This window comes from Protopterus annectens, chromosome 12.part0 (assembly GCF_019279795.1).
Source record: "Protopterus annectens isolate FY-2018-M chromosome 12.part0, PAN1.0, whole genome shotgun sequence".
Classification (NCBI taxonomy): Eukaryota; Metazoa; Chordata; order Ceratodontiformes; family Protopteridae; genus Protopterus; species Protopterus annectens.
This window is the reverse complement of record NC_056746.1, coordinates 781,013,753-781,031,004: the sequence shown is the minus strand read 5'-3', so window position 1 is coordinate 781,031,004 and position 17,252 is coordinate 781,013,753. Positions and strand designations below refer to the sequence as shown.

At 45.8% G+C, this 17,252-nt stretch overlaps 1 protein-coding gene across 2 annotated transcripts in view; it reads left to right on the top strand.

Moving 5' to 3' along the window:
• COG7 (component of oligomeric golgi complex 7) overlaps positions 1-17,252 on the top strand; it is a 4,201,489-nt gene that overhangs the window by 194,569 nt on the left and 3,989,668 nt on the right. The gene's annotated exons all lie outside the window — the stretch shown is intronic.

The following is a 17,252-nucleotide window of genomic DNA, read 5'->3' as shown; positions in this document are numbered from 1 at the left end:
GGTGCAAGCTTAAATACAACTGCCCAGATGGCTTATCTCACGCCAGACGAGCAAAGGCAACTGACTCATTACTTTCAAATGATGGCAACAAAAACCCAGCTACCTGCAAGAAAAATTCTGCAGGCTTTGGGGTTCATGGCATCCTGCATACTACTAATTCCATATGCAAGACTGCATATGAGAAAGTTACAATGGTATCTAAAAAGTGTTTTGACTCAACATTGCCACAGCTTGGAAGCAATAACTCATATTCTCTGCTTGCAACAGGAGTTTCGATGGTGGGCACTGGCATGTCACCACAACAAGGGACAGCCTTTCACTTGACCCACAGCCAGGCAAACAGTAACATGCATCGGATTATGCCTGGGGGGGCGCACATGGCAGGAAAATGTATTCGAGGCAAGTGGTCCGCAGACCAAATGCATCTTCACATCAATCAAAAAGAGATGTTAGCTGTACAGAACACCCTGACAGCTTTCAAGGACCTACTGCATCCAGGACAACTATTGCTAAAGATGGACAATACCACAGTTGTGGTACGTAAACAAGCAAGGGGGCACGCACTCATACCCCCTTTGCAGACAAGCTATGACTTTGTGGAACACAGCACTGACCTATCAAGTTCATCTGCAAGCACAATTCCTGCCAGGGAAGAAAAATACTCTGGCAGACTATCTAAGCAGAAAACTCATGGATCCTCACGAGTGGAAACTAAATCCACAGGTCTTCAGCATGATAACAAAGAAATGGGGATGTCCGGACATAGATCTTTGTGCCTCCCCTCTCAACTGCCAACTACAGAAATTCTGCACAAGGACTTACTACCCACAAGCATGGAAAGTGGATGCCCTCTCATTCAGCTGGAGAACCCTAAAAGTTTGCCTTCCCACCACTGCCTCTCCTTTCCAAGGAGCTCCGAAAAGTCAGACAAGAGAGGCCAAAAATGATCCTGATTGCCCCAGACTGGCCACGCCAGCACTGGTACCCAATCTTAAAGAGCTTGTCTCAAGGCCCAGCCTGGACTTTACCTCAACTTCCGACTCAAAACAATCACATCCTGCACAGCCAACTCAGAACCTTAAATCTGGCTGCATGGCAAATAACATGGCCTCTCAGACCACACCTCTCTCTAAAGCTGTTATGGATGACATTCTGGAGGCCAGGAGGCCCAGCACCAGGAAATCTTATGCAGACAAATGGAAGAGTCTGCACCTGGAACCAGGCACAAGGCTTTGACCCAGTTGTACCAAATATCCCTCAGATTTTACAATACCTAACTGAGATGTTGGACAAAGGCCTATCCTTTTCATCAATTAAGATCCATGCTTCTGCTATTTCAGCTCATTATAACACGGAACCTCCTATTTTCTGTCATCCATTACTAAGGCAGTACCTCAGAGGGGCTAAAAACATAAGACCCCCCCCCCCAGAGATCACCGATACCTACTTGGGACCTTAACTTTGTCTTGGAAAAACTCACTTTACCTCATTTTGAAACAGGCAATACAGCTGATAAAAAATTATCATGGAAGACTGCTCTGCTCCTAGCAATAACTTCAGCACGAAGAGTCTCTGAGCTACAGGCACTAATGGCAGTGGAACCTTTTATCATTTTTCATCAAGACAGGGTTTCTCTAAGGACAAACCCAACATTTATGCCAAAGGTGGTATCCAGTGTGGCTCTTAACCAAACCATTCGTTTGCCAACATTCTATCCAAATCCCCAGAATAAAGGGGAGAGACTTTAGCACACTTTGGACATTCACAGGCAGTTACGCTTCTACTTGGACAAAACAAAAGCTTTCAGAAAAACTGAGCAACTGTTTGTAGCATATGCTGCAGGATCTCAAGGAAAGGCCATCTCAAAGCAGACTATTTCAAAGTGGATAGGACACTGTATTCGCTTCTGCTATGCACAGTATGGAAAGCCAGTGCCTAACAACATTAGACCACACTCTACCAAGGCAGCAGCCACTTCAGCAGCCTTCCTCGGAGTACCAGCCAAGGACATTTTGGAAGCTGCAACTTGGAGTTCACTGCACACCTTTACCAAGCATTACCACTTGCCTCTTTACTCTAAATCCAGAGCAGGTGTCGCCAGTGCAGTTCTGCACGGCCTCATAGCCACTCCTAATCCAATTTAGACCCAGCCGCCCTACCTCAGCTTTGGGATTCTACCAAAGTATAATGACTGCAACAGTGAAACACGATGAACCTAGTACAGTTGTGTACCTACCATAAATGTAGATGTTCGAGTGTATTCACTGTTGCAGTCCAGGTTACCCATCCTCCATCCCCGCTTTCTTTGCTGGGACTTATCTATACCTTTCTATCCTATACAACCTATGTGGTGTATTTGCTTGTAACTGAAGGTATTGTTTATATTTTTCTGTGTGTTTTTATTAGCAATATGTATTGCCTACCTATTTGGGGGCACCTGACATCTGGGACAAGAAAAACTGAAGAAAATGGCGTTGGCTGCATCTTGTATACCCCTGGCGCACTGACGTCAGGGAAGAAGCGACAGCAGCCGACTCCGGACCAAGACTTTGGAATTCTGGCCGACTGCAGGTAGCCTGCCAGCAGGATAAACCCTAGTGTAATGACTGCAACAGTGAATACACTCTAACATCTACATTTATGGTAGGTACACAACTGTACTTCGTGTTTCACTGTTGCAGTCATTGTGTTTTGGTTATCTGCTTGCAGTAGCCCTCAGTCAGCCTGATTAACAAAGTCTTTGGTCCTACGTTTGTTGCTGTCTCTTCCGTGACGTCAGGTCGTCAGGGGTATAAAACATGCAGCCAACAACATTACATCAGTCTTTCTTGCTGTGCCCAAAGCAGAAGCAGTTCGCAAGTGCCGGTCGGCAGACTCTTGAAATTATCGTTGTTGAGTTTCAGAACTGAAGTCTTCAACTACAAGCTAAGTATCCCATTGGGGAAACTTTCTTGCTCTAAACCGATGTCAGTAAAAGTAAATTGCATTTCTTGTGGAAAGCAAATAGCTCATAAAGATTTTCATTCGTACTGTAATTTGTATTGTATTCCTTGCCTAGGCCCTGACCATGACGTACCTCGCTGTTGGTTTTGTGCCTTATTTAAACCACAAACTAGGACCGAGTTTGCTTATACTTCTGACCAGGATTCTGAAATTTCTGTTTCCTCTCATGACCAGGATTTACCCTTATCTACCTATGAGGATTCTGATTCTGAGGACTCCTATTCCCTCTGCTTCCCTGCAGAGGATTTCTGTTTTTGTTAAACCTTGCATACTCTCAGGGAGCTTTTTCATTGGGAAAGTCAGGATTTCTCTGATTTTAAAAAGAGGCTTGGGGATTTCTTACTCCTGCCCCAGCACAGGCCTTTAGCTATACCTCCTGTACTGGACATTGTTGATGCCTTTTCGGAATCTAGCATGACCCCTGACTCTCTACCTCCTGCTTCCAGAAAACTTGATAGATATTACAGGGTTCCTGACTCTCAAGTTCCTTTTCAAAAATCCTACTGCGGATCCTGAAACCTTTTCACAGGGACCCAAGGGCATTAAAGCTACTACTGCTAAAAATCCTACCCCCTCTGATAGAGACTCCATGGTGCTGGATAGATGGGATAAGAAGGTATACACTTCTGCATCTTTGGCCAGTAGGGCCTTGAATTGCCAGTTTCATATGTTAAAGTATCAGCTGCATATTGGATTGCTTAAACAGAAAATTATGTTGATTCCTGATTGTGAAAATAAGGATTTACAGGATTTTATGCATTATGCTGAACAAGTTGGTAAATGTACATTGCAGTGTGGTTTTGATTCACTAGAGGCATCTTGCAGGGCTGCGGTAACTGGGTATGTACTTAGAAGGCATGCTTGGCTTAAGGAGCAATCCTTGCCAGATCATGTTAAAGCAAAATTACTGGATGGTCCCTTAAATCAGGGCCATCTGTTTGGCAACAAGGCAGAAGAAGTTCTTAAATAAATGGAGGAAAAAGCTAAATCTATGCATACTGTTAGACTTTTTTTTTTTTTTTTTTACAAGTACAACCTCCAAGATTTAGTAGGCATTGGCCTTCTAAGAATTGGTCCTTTCCTGCCTCTTCCAGACCTTCTTAGTCCAAACCCAGATCCAGCAGAGCACCCAGGCGTCAGTCCCAGGGGACGCACAGGACTAAGCAGTGGGAGGCCTCCACTTCCAAATTTGGGAGTAACCCCCCCCCCCCCAAAATATGGTTAACTGTCTCAATTACTTATTTTTAAAATTTCCAAGCACTTCTGAACTGACTGCCCCTTTGGGGGGAAAGATTGCACTTCATGCAAAGAACTGGGGACTCATTACCCAGGACAAATGGGTTTTAAATGTAGTATCCCAAGGATGCAGATTTCGCTTCCACACGTCACCAACTCCAAGAGTTTGGCCGGATCTACCTCCAAAGCAGTGGGCAGAGGCCAAAAAACAAGTACTCTCTCTCTCAAGCATAGGGGCTATTCAGTTGGTACCAGAAGAGAAAAAGGGACCAGTTTTCAACTCGAGATTTTTCCTGGTACCCAGAAAAGACAATTCATGGCGTCCTATCCTGGACCTGCCTACTCTGAACACCTCTTTGGTGATTCCAAAATTCAAGATGCTGACTCTTCAGTTGCTTCCTATGTTAAGCAAAGATGCCTGGTTGGCAACACTAAATTTAAAGGAAGCATACTTGCACATCCCAATCAGGGAATCTTGCAGAAGATACCTACGCTTCAAAGCAGCTACACGCACTATCAGTTCTCTGCACTGCTCTTTGGCTTATCTACTGCGCCCAGGGTATTCACAAAGTGCCTAGCTCCAGTCATTGCATTTTACTGGCAAAGAAATATTCAAATATACCAATTCCTGGACGATTGTCTAATTCAGGCAGAAAACCAGGACATACTTTTAAATCATCTGGCTTTTGTACAGGGGGTGCTAACTTGTCTGGGGTACACCTTAAATGAAAAGAAATCACACCTGGTACTCTGTCAACAAATTATATTCCTGGGAGCAAGCTTGAATACAACTTCCCCGATGGCTTTCCTCACGCCAGAGAAACAAATTCACTTGACAACCTACTTTCAGACAAGTGATCAGAAAAACCCTGCTTATCTGCAAGGCAAATACTACAAGCCTTGGGGTTCATGGCCTCCCTGCATTCTTCCAATTCCATATGCAACACTGCATATGAGGAAACTATAATGGTATCTAAAAAGCCTATGGTGTCAACATTCTCAGGATCTAGAAGCAATGATTCCTATCATTCCTTGTCTATGCCTAGAGGCCCTTTGGTGGGCAGAGGCCTGCCACCAAAACAAGGGACTACCATTCACACTACCCCCTGCCACCCAAACCCTAACAGACTCATCAGACTATGCATGGGGGACGCACCTGGCAGGGAAGTGCATTCAGGGCCAATGGAACCAAATTCAAATGCACCTTCACATCAATCATAAATGTTAGCTGTACAGAATGCTCTGACGGCCTTCAAGAACCACATTCTTCCAGGACAATTAGTGGTAAAGACGGACAACACCACTGTTATGTGGTACATAAGCAGGGGGTAAGAATGTGTACCCCCTGCTTGTGGTACATGAGCAGGGGGTACACATTCTTAGCCCCTCTGCAGACTAGCCATGGCATTGTGGGACACAGCCTTGAGCTACCAAGTACATCTGCAAGCTCAATTCCTGCCAGGAAAATGTAATACACTGGCAGATGGACTAAGCAGAACCCTCATGGACCCACACGAGTGTAAACTGGAACCAAGGATAATTCAATATGTTGACAAGCAAATGGGGGAGCCCAGATGTAGACCTGTTTGCCTCCCCCAGAACTATCAATTGGAAAAAATTTGTGCAAGGACTGCACACAGACGAGCTTGGAAAGTGGCTGCTCTGTCCTTCAGCTGCAAAAACCTATCAGTTTATGCCTTTCCTCCTCTGTTTCTACTCTCCAAAGTACTACTAAAGATCAAACCAGACAAACCAAGGATGATTTTGATTGCAGCAGCCTGGCCACGCCAACACTGGTACCCCCTCCTGCGCAGTGTCACTGTTGGCCCCATGGCACCTGCCTCAGACGCCTACCCTGCTGTCTCAGCAGGAGAACCAGATTCAGCACCCTCAGCTTCAAACACTGAACCTAGAAGCCTGGCTAATTACCTAAGCTCTCCTTTACCATTCCTCAGTAAACCAGTGATGGATGCCGTTTTAGAGGCAAGGAGGCCTAGTACTAGAAAATCTTATGCTGAAAAATGGAAAAGATTCTTTGCCTGGAACCAGTCTCAAGGATGAGCACAGCAGTGCCCAATTTACCTCAGATTTTACAGTACTTCACTGAGATGCTTCACAAGGGCCTGTCTTTTTCCTCAATAAAAATTCACGCCTCAGCCATTTCAGCTCATTACAACACAGAACCTCCCCGCTTATCTTTTCCACTGCTCAGGCAGTTCCTCAGAGGGGCCAAAAATTTAAGACCACCCAGAAGTGCTCCAACTCCAGCCTGGGACCTGAACTTTGTATTGGATAAACTCACCCTTCCTCCTTTCGAGCCAGCTGCTACTGTAGATTTAAAATTCCTTTCTTGGAAAACAGCTTCCCATTTAGCCATCACTTCAGCAAGAAGTGTATCTGAATTACAGGTCCTTATGGCAGTGGAGCCTTTCATCATCTTTCATGCGGACAGGGTGTCCCTCAGGACCAATCCCTCTTTTAAGCCAAAGGTGGTATCCAGTGTGGCCTTTAATCAGTCTATTCATTTGCCTACCTTCTTTCCCAGTCTGCAGAACAAAGGGGAACGGATACTGCACTCCTTAGATGTGCACAGACAACTTAGATCCTACTTGGACAGGTGTAAACCTCAAAGGAAATCTGAACTGCTGGTGGCATTTATAGGTTCATAGGTTCATACTAGGCTATCTGCCCTGGGGCAAACCTAGCCTGATTCTGTATGGCTTACGCCACCCCTTGATTTGACTATACTGTGCCCTTTTTAAGGTTTAGTTTACTGTGCCTCTGTCTAATAGTGACACGGGAGTAATCCCTGGGACAAACCTACAATCCCCCATCCACCTATTGAGATTATTCTTGAAGAGATTCAGTGAGGTGCTCTGCCTCACATGAACTGGAATTCTATTCCAGAGCGAAGGGAGCCTCTGGGTTATGAACCTGTCCCTCCAGCAAGTTCTATTTATTTCTGTGCTGAGGTTCAAGTCCCTCGAGCGTGTGGCTCTAAGGCATTTAGATTTACTGAGGTGGAGCATGTCCATTAATTCTGGATTTGACATAGCTTTGTATGTCCAGCATAGATTGCCTCGAAGTAGGCAGTATGCAACTGAGTAAAGCTGGAGTTTATTTAACCGAGCAGCATATGGCATCTGTTTGAGACCCTTGATCCTCTTGGTGAGATACTTTTGGGGTCTTTCTAATTGCTGCAGGTGTAGAGTAAGGTACATCCCAAAAGGGGCAAAGGGGCACGATTACCTCTCTTGATCGAGATGTGAAACCCTTCGTGATGAGGTGGGCTATGTAGAAGGTCTTTCTAACCACTTTGGCAATGTGGTTTTCAAAGGAGAGATTGCTGTCAACTTGGGTCCCCAGGTCCCTAATAACTTTCTCTGTACTTAATGGGTTTCCGCCTATGTGGTCATTTGTGGGCACATTGTTTTTGCCAAAGGGTATGACTATACATTTTTTGGGAACTATGGCGCTGGCACCAGTTATCTGTCTCTGAGACCTTTTTGAAGGATGTTTGTGTCAGCTGGAGAGTCGATTATGGCGCCCAGTTTGCAGTCGTCAGTGAGCATAGTCCTCCCACGTTTGCCTGTACCTCCGAAAAGTATATACCGAACAAGAGTGGTCCCAGGACAGAACCCTGTGGGACGCCACTTGTGACCGGTTTTGAGTCTGAAATGGCTCCAGCACTTTTCACTCTGTGGGTTCTGTCTTTGAGCCAGTTTGCGACCCATCTTGTGACATAGGGTTTTATATTTAAGCTGGATAGCTTATGTATGATGCCCAAGTGGGGTATTGTGTCAAATGCCTTTGCAAGGTCCAGATAGGCTGTGTGGACTACCTTCCCTTCATCTATGGCTTTGGTGACTGTTTCAAATAAGTCAACCAGGTTCAAAAGGCAGGATCTGCGCTTGACAAAGCCGAACTGGGTTGGATCTAGTGTCTGTAGGTCCCCAGTGTCTTTGTTTGAGCTCCATGATGATCCTCTCCATAGCCTTGCAGACTAAGCTAGTCAGGCTTATGGGGCGATAGTTTCCAGGGTCCGTAGAGGCTCCACCTTTGTGGAGTGGGACCACTGTTGCTGTACGCCATTCTGTGTGCACACATCCTGTAGTGAGGCTGAGATTGTATAGCTGTTTTATTTGAGGGATTAGTTCCTCTTGGAGTTCATGTAGGATGCAACCTGGGACGCCATCTGGTCCCATGGAAGCAGTGTTTTTTTGCTTTGGAGAGGGCAGCCTTCACCTGAGCATCAGAGATGATGTCCTTCAAGGATGCATCTGCAGTCCTAACAAATGGGTTGTCCTGTCGTCAGGCAGCCCTTCGGTCGGCCGGATTCCAAAGTCTGGGTCTGGCTTTGGCTGGTGTCGCACTTCACCCGACGTCATAGCTGCAGTTATTCGGGTATAAAGGCATCAGCCGACGCCATTTTCCTCAGTCTTTCTTGCCGCGTGGCGCCCGAAGCAGAAGCTGTTCGCAAGTGCCGGTCGGTCAGATCCAGAGATTACTACTACCGAATACTACTTCGAAGACTTCTAAAAAGCTAAGTACCCCGTTGGGGACTCTTTCTTGCCTCAGCCGATGTCAGAAAAAGTGAATAACTGTTTAACTTGTGGGAAACAAATACCTCATAAAGATTTCCACTCTTACTGCTTACCTTGTTTAGGCCCAGACCACGACGTAGCAGCTTGTTTAGCCTGTGCTTCTTTTAACCGACGGACGCTTAGACGTCGGTCGGAGTTTGCTGAGCAGTTTTTCGGTTCTGATTTTGCGTATATTATGCCGTCGGATCCTCCGACTACACAAATTGCCAAAAAACGCAAAGAAAAGGACTGACACTCGCGGTCCGCGGTTTCGGCCAAAACCGCGGTTAAGCAAACCGCGAGTGTCTCTGTTTCAGCCGAAACCGAGCAAATGGTCCTTGTTTCAGCCGAATCCATGCCTTCTACCGAGGCCTCTTCAAACCTGGTAGAATCGGCTTCTGAATTACAACCAGCTGCTGTGGTTTCACAGGATTTGTCGGACACTATCCCCTTGGATGTATCCACCCCTGCACGTGGAGCTGCTAGGCCTCCTGCAGCCATGTCCATTAAGGCTTTTGCCAGGGCTAAAGCAGCCAAAACTTCTAAGTCTGTACCTGTTAAGCCCCCCTCTCACAGGCCCAGTTTCAGTTCCCAAATGCTTTCTTTGGCAGAGGATCTCATCTCTTTAATAAGGGGATCCCAACCTCATCCAGACAGGGCCTCTCAGCCTCCTCCTGAGAAGACACCTAGAGCAGAGCCCCCTGAGCCAGTGTCCACGGATGATTCCTCGGATGATTCAGACAATACAGACCCTCCAGAGGCTCCTTATTCTCCCTACGAAGACTCTGATGCTGAAGAGTCGATTCCTTCTGCCTCTCCACCTGAGGAATTTTCCTTTGGGGAAACCTTACATGCCATGAGGGAACAATTTCAGTGGCAGGGCCAAGACTTTTCAGATTCCAGGAAAAGGCTTAGGACCTTTTTGCATTTACCACAACATAGGCCTTTAGCTATACCTCCAGTTCTTTCTGTTGTAAATGATGCATTTAATGATGCTTGTACTGCTCCTGATTCCTTACCTCCAGCCCCTGCTAAGCCCGATAGGTTCTACAGGGTCCCGGACACACATCACCATTTATACAAGGCTCCCTTTGCAGATCCCGAGACCATCTCCCAGGGGCCTAAGGCAGTAGCATCTACTTCTGTTAAAAATCCCCTCCCCTCTGAAAGGGAATCCAGGTCCTTAGAGAGATGGGGTAAAAAAGTATACACCTCTGCTACTCTGTCAGCTAGGGCCTTGAACTGTCAGTTTCATATGATTCAATATCAGGAGTTTATGCTTGATCAGTTAACTGTCCTCTGTTGATTCTTTAGATAAGAAATATGTTCTGGAAATGGTGCATAACATTCAGCAAGTTAGTAACCATTCTTTAAAATGCGGCTATGATGCACTGGAGGCTTCCTTTAGATCAGCCATGACTGGCACAGTTATCAGAAGGCATGCATGGTTGAAAGAACAGGCCTTGCCGGACCATGTCAAATCAAAATTATTAGATGCTCCCATGGACAAGGTCAATTTATTTGGTTCTCCTGCTCAGCAGGTATTGAAGAAAATGGAACAGAAGGCAAAATCTGTACAAACAGTGAAAGATTTCTTACAGGTGCAACCTCCAAGGTTTAGCAGGAACTGGCCCTCCAAAAATTGGTCCTTTCCAGACTCCTCTAAAACACAGAGAGGCAGGAATAGGCGTTCAAGAGGCAGAAATCAATCCAGGGGTGCCTACAGGGGACGCCAGTGTCAGGACAACAACCAGCGAGGCACAGACACAGCCGCTACCACTGCAACGGACAATCACAGTGACTTGCCCCTGGCACCGCCTACCAGGGAACAGCTAGCAGCACCCTTAGGCGGAAAGCTAGCCTTATTTTCAAAGAACTGGCATTACATCACAAGGGACAAGTGGATTTTGCAAACTATAGACCAAGGTTACAGGTTTCATTTCCATACTCTACCAGGAAAAAGAGGAATGCCAAACCTACCACCAAATCAAAAGATAGAAGCTCTAAAACAAATAGCCCAACTAGTAAGAATGAGAGCTGTGGAAAAGGTACCATCTATGGAACAAGGAAAGGGATTTTACTCCAGACTCTTCCTGGTACCAAGAAAAGAGAAAAAATGGAGGCCTATTCTCGACCTGTCCGCTTTAAACACATTCCTCATTGTTCCAAAATACAAAATGCTGACCCTACAGCAGCTTCTTCCCATGCTGGGCAAGGAGTCTTGGCTGGTAACTCTAGATCTCAAGGAGGCATACCTGCACGTCCCCATACGACCAAATTGCAGAAGATACCTCAGATTTCTTGCAGGATCAGAGCATTATCAATTCTCAGCATTGCCCTTTGGCTTATCTACTGCGCCCAGAGTGTTCACAAAATGCCTGGCTTCAGTAATCGCTCATTGCAGACTTCAGGGAATACAAATTTATCCCTACCTGGACGACTGCCTCATACAAGCGGACAACAAAAACAAGCTAACAGAAGACTTACAAAGAGTCATTTACTTGCTGCAAGCCCTGGGATATACAGTCAACATAAAAAAGTCAAGGCTGATACCATCCCAAAGAATAACCTTTTTAGGTGCAGAGCTGGACACATCAAAGCAGATGGCATTCCTAACTGTGGAAAAACAAGAAAAACTTCCTCTCTACTTCTTGGCATTGGCAAAGCAGAACCATCTAACAGCAAGAAAAGTACTGCAAGCCCTGGGCTTCATGGCATCCTGCATAATTCTGGTCCCTCAGGCCAGACTGCATATGAGAAAGCTACAGTGGTACCTGAAGAATTTATAGTCTCAACACAGACACAGCCTAGAAACCAAAATCCCACTAATACCGTGCCTGAAGCAAGAGTTCCTATGGTGGTCTCATGCCTGTCAATCAAACACAGGTTTACCCTTCTACAGCATTCAACCAAGCCAAACCATCACAACGGACGCCTCAGACCTCGGTTGGGGGGCCCACATGCTGGACAAGTGCATACAAGGACTATGGACTCAAGACCAACTGCACCTGCACATAAATCTAAAGGAAATGCTAGCAGTAAAACTGGCAATCCAGACATTCAGACCATTCCTCCAAGAAGGACAGTTGATGATAAGGACAGACAACACCACAGTTATGTGGTACATCAACAAACAGGGAGGCACACATTCATGCCCTCTATGCCGGATGGCACTGGACCTATGGAATGTGGCTCTGAGCTACAACATTCAGTTACAGGCAATTTTTGTACCGGGAAAAGAGAACATTCTAGCAGACATATTAAGCAGAACTACCACGGATGCCCACGAATGGATGCTACACCCGGACATCTTCAAAGCCATCACAAGAAAATGGGGAGTACCACAAATAGACTTATTTGCATCCCCACTCAATCACCAGCTCAAGAAATTCTGCACAAGAACGTACCACCCACTTGCTTGGAAGGTGGACTCCCTATCTTTCAGTTGGAACAACCTGACAGCATATGCATTCCCACCACTTCCTTTGATGCACAAGGTGCTATTGAAGATCAAAGAGGAACGTCCAAGGATCATTCTGATAGCTCCAGACTGGCCAAGACAACATTGGTACCCATTACTGAGGAGCATGTCTCGGGGACAAATGTGGGCACTACCCCTGATCCCATTGCTGTTAACACAGAACAGCTACAACATACTGCATCCAAACCTGAAAACTCTGCAGCTGACTGCCTGGAATATTATATAAGAGCAACTAACCCAAATTTATCCCAAAGGGTTAAAGACATTATCCTTGAGGCTCGCAGACCTTCTACAAGAAAAAATTATGCAGCAAAATGGAAAAGATATCTCATTTTGAGTACTGCAAAGGGAAAAGATGTGTCGCTGGTAAACATAGCCAACATCCTGGAGTACTTGGCAGAGCTCTTCCATGCAGGCCTGTCCTATTCCTCCATCAAGATACACGCATCAGCTATTTCGGCAGAATACAGCTTAGATCCCCCTGTCTTCTCACACCCTCTGCTCAGGCAGTTTCTCAGAGGAATTAAAAATGTAAAGCCTCCTAGGAAACCACCATTGCCAGCATGGGACTTGAATTTTGTGCTAGAAAAATTGACACTTCCTCCTTTCGAACCAGCAGCAACAGCAGAATTACAATACTTATCCTGGAGGACTGCTTTCCTGCTAGCAATCACCTCAGCAAGAAGGGTTTCTGAACTACAGGCATTAATGGCAGTGCAACCCTTCCTGATCTTCCATCAAGACAGAGTGTTCATGAGAACAAATCCTACATTTATGCCTAAGGTGGTATCCAGAGTCTCTTTAAACCAGGCTATCCACCTACCTACATTCTTCCCCAACCCACAGAACAGGGGAGAAAGACTGTTGCATACCTTGGATGTGCATAGACAATTACGCTACTACCTGGACAGGACCAAGTGCAATAGAAAAACTGACCAGCTTCTGGTAGCATATGCAACAGGAAGGGAAGGAAAAGCAATTTCAAAACAGACAATCTCCAAGTGGATAGGAAATTGCATTAGATTTTGTTACTCGTTCCATGGAAAAAACTCCAGAGAACATCAGGCCTCACTCCACAAGGGCTACAGCCACTACTACAGCTTTCTTACGAGGGGTGGCTACCAAGGACATTATAGAGGCTGCTACTTGGACCTCCGTGCATACATTTGCCAAGCATTATAATTTACCTTTATACTCTAGATCCCGAGCAGGTTTTGCCACGGCTGTTTTGCAAGGGATCCTAACTACACCATAATCTCTCTTCTTTCCTCCTCCCCTAGTTTGGCTATGGTATTCTACCCATTTGTTAGGACTGCAGATGCATCCTTGAAGGACATAGTACAGTTTTGTACCTACCATAAATGTAGATGTCCAATAGGAATGCATCTGCAGTCAGGATTACCCACCCGCCTTCCCCTCTGTGGTACTCCTAGGGTATTTGCCATCTTTCAGCTAGCTTGGGGGGGATCTATTATGGTGTATTTGTTTGTATATATGTACATACATGCTTATTTTATGTGTTTGCTGCTCTCTACTGTTTGGAAACATTGGCATTTATCCAAATTTAGCCATCCAAGAGGGCACCTGGCATCTGGGGCAAGAAACAGGCAAGAAACACTGAGGAAAATGGCGTCGGCTGATGCCTTTATACCCGAATAACTGCAGCTATGACGTCGGGTGAAGTGCGACACCAGCCGAAGCCAGATCCAGACTTTGGAATCCGGCCGACCGAAGGGCTGCCTGACGACAGGACAACCCATTTGTTAGGACTGCAGATGCATTCCTATCGGACATCTACATTTATGGTAGGTACAACACTGTACTTTTGGGAGGCAGCTCTCTGCCAGGATAGATACTTGCTCTTTGGGGGGGGGGGGGTGGAGAAGTTTGCACTGAACCTGTCTGCCAGGATATTGGCGATGTCTGTGGGTTCAGTGTATTTTTTGTCGTTTAGAATCAACTCGGAACAAGTCTGGGAGTTGCATCCCAGGTTCCTAACATAACTGAAAAAAGCCTTATGATTGTCTTTGGTGTCCTGTGCAATTTTTCTCTCGAAGCTGGCCTTGGAGGATTTTATGAGGGATCGTAATTTTTTGCTAGTACTGATCAGAGATGCCTTCCCTATTGGGGATTTTGCTCTGTCATGTAGTAGCTTCCTCCTTCTGTTGTACAGTTTATTTATGGCAGGGGTCCACCAGACTGGACGCTTGCCTTTGGATGATTGGGTCTTGGTTTTGTTTGGGATAGCATGATCCATGCATTCCTGGAGATGTCCGTAGAATGCGTTTATATAGGATTCTGCAGTTTGGGCCATAGTTTCCACTGGCCCTGGGGCCTTGAAGGATTCCACTTCTGTTTTGAGAAGTGAGAAGTTTGCTTTTGAGAAGTTTTTCACTGTGGTTTTCTGGGCTGGGGGTGGGGTCGGGATGTGGATATCCAGTGAAAGTAATTTATGATCTGATCTTACCAATGAGGGATATACTTCTGGTGTGGAGCATAGAGTCCCCATGTTGGTAATGATCAGGTCTAGTATGTTGTCCCCTCTTGTGGGATTGGTGACTAGTTGTTCCATAGCATTTGAGTTTATAATTTCCAGGAACCTTTGGGCTAAGGTGCTGGGGCTTGAGTAGTGCTCCCAGTCAATGTTTGGGTAGTTGAAGTCGCCCAATATAATGGTGTTCGGAGAGATCTTCATGTTCTCCAATGTTTTCAGGAAAGCCGAGTGGGATTCCTGACTTTGAGAGCGTGGTCTGTAGGATGCTATAAACTGAAAAGTAGTCTTGCCCACTGTTAGTTGCACATTGATGGTCTCCGATACTTCGTGCAATGCCACTAACCTGGAGGTGTGGATATCCTTGATAAATATGGAAACTCCCCCTCCTTTTGTGGTTCGGTCCGGGTTTTGGGCCCGAAAAGCATGATATGAGGTATAGCCTGGTAGTGCTGGGGTGCTCTCTGGAGCCTTGAACCAGGTTTCTGTCACTGCACAGATATCTATGTTCTCCATACTGAGGAGAGCTTAGAGTGCATGCATCTTGAGGTTAAGACTTCTGGCGTTAAGCAGCATTACCCTTAGTTTCTTGTTCCTTGTGCTGTCTATGGGGGTGGGTTTGACTTTTGAGCCTTGCCTAAAAAAGGCACTATGGGGGTGGCAAGAGCCTTTGCCAGTATCCAAAAGCCCAGTGGTGACAGGTGCAAGCCGTCCCTAGTGAAGCAACGTGGCTTGTCGAGCATGTCATCCCAGGCTGACAGACACTGGATCCCCTTTGAATGACACCAAAATTTTAGCCAATTGTTAAAATCGATCATTTTGTCTTTGTACTGTGGCATCATTCTAGGTGAGGGTAAGATGCTGCTCAAGGTCAGGGTCATACCAGCCTGGGCTACATGATCAGAGAGCTCCTCTGTCTCTTTTCATGTAGTCCAGGGAGGTACGTCTCAGGTCATTCACACCAGCATGTACAATGACCGAGTCATATTTGTATTTGCTTTGGAGTGACCTGAGTGCTTGCGTTGTGGTGGATCCTAGCATCCGACAGGCAGCTCACCGTGACCTTCTCTTTATTCAGCCTGGTGAGCGGGACGTCAGTGTGTCTGACAATAGTCACCTGTTACAAGAGTATCAGGTGTCTTATTCAGCCTTAAGGGCTGTGGCTGCTTGGCACACTGACTTTGTGGGCTATGTGTTGTGCGTGTTTTGTTTTGAGGTAGCGTTTGCTTGGATGTCTGCTTTGGAGGTCTCTGTTGCTTAGGTAGATTTTTATTTAGAGCCTCCGAGTATGTTTTTGTGTATTTGTGTTTGGTTCGCTGATGTGGTGGGACTATGTGATACTGGAATTGTGTTGTGTAAGGTTACCTTCTCTTCCTGACTGGTTACACCAGTTTTGAGATGAGAGCTCAGCCTCCAGTTTGGCTAAATAGTTGCATCTCTCACATATATTTGAACCTGTTTGGAGGAGGAGAGGGTTGTCCATGTACATGAGACAGTTGTAACATTGCCTCAAAATTCCCAGATTCACCAGCTGGACTGGAGAGGAAACCATTGACTGACCTTTGGACATGCTAGAGTAATATAGGGAAACTGAATTTAAGACAGACCAATAGAGGACAGGGTAATTGTAGAGAGTATGAGTAAGTAGTGCTTATGGTTTAATAGTGCTAACTTGTAGGATTACTTAACTGGACCAGTGAAGGGCCTTAGAATGAGAATATGGTGTTTAAATTGAGAGATAGAGCAGTTCTAAGGGAAAAAGTGAAGAGCAGACTTTGTGGAGCCAGGAATAGTTTAAACCCAATTAGGCGGCGCTGCCCGCTGTTGCGCTATGTACAAAAACATGCCAAAGAGGGTTTTAAGAGAGGAAGATGAAGTTTGGAAATGACCCAAAATGGCTAATAAAACTAAAGTTTCAAGTTAGTAACCACTCCCACAGGGGCAGGCAGGCTGCTCAATGTTTTTCACTGCCACTGATCAACAGAGAGACTTCCCTTTAGCCCAAGCAAAAAATGGCCTCCAAGAAACATACAAACAGTTCAAGAACAGCAAGCCTGTAACTGAACTTTTTTAAATCTCAAAAGTGGGGAAAAAAGCAAGATTTTTTTTAGTTTTTTTGTGTTTTTCAGAAATAGCAGAGGTTCACAAGTATCAACAAGTTATTGCTGCAGGGACAGAGGTGAAGGCTATTTCAAAGCGAACCATCTCCAAACGGATAGGCCATTGCATTCACTTCTGCTGTAAGCACCATGGAAAACCTATCCCACAGGGGATCAGATCCCACTCAACCAGGACTGCATCTACCTCTACAGCCTTTCTCAGAGGCGTGCCTACCAGGGACAATCCTAGAAGCTGCTACCTGGAGTTCTGTACATACTTTCACCAAGCATTACCATTTGCCAATTTTCTCTAAATCCAGAGCTGGCTTTGCCACTGCAGTTTTGCAGGGCCTTATAGC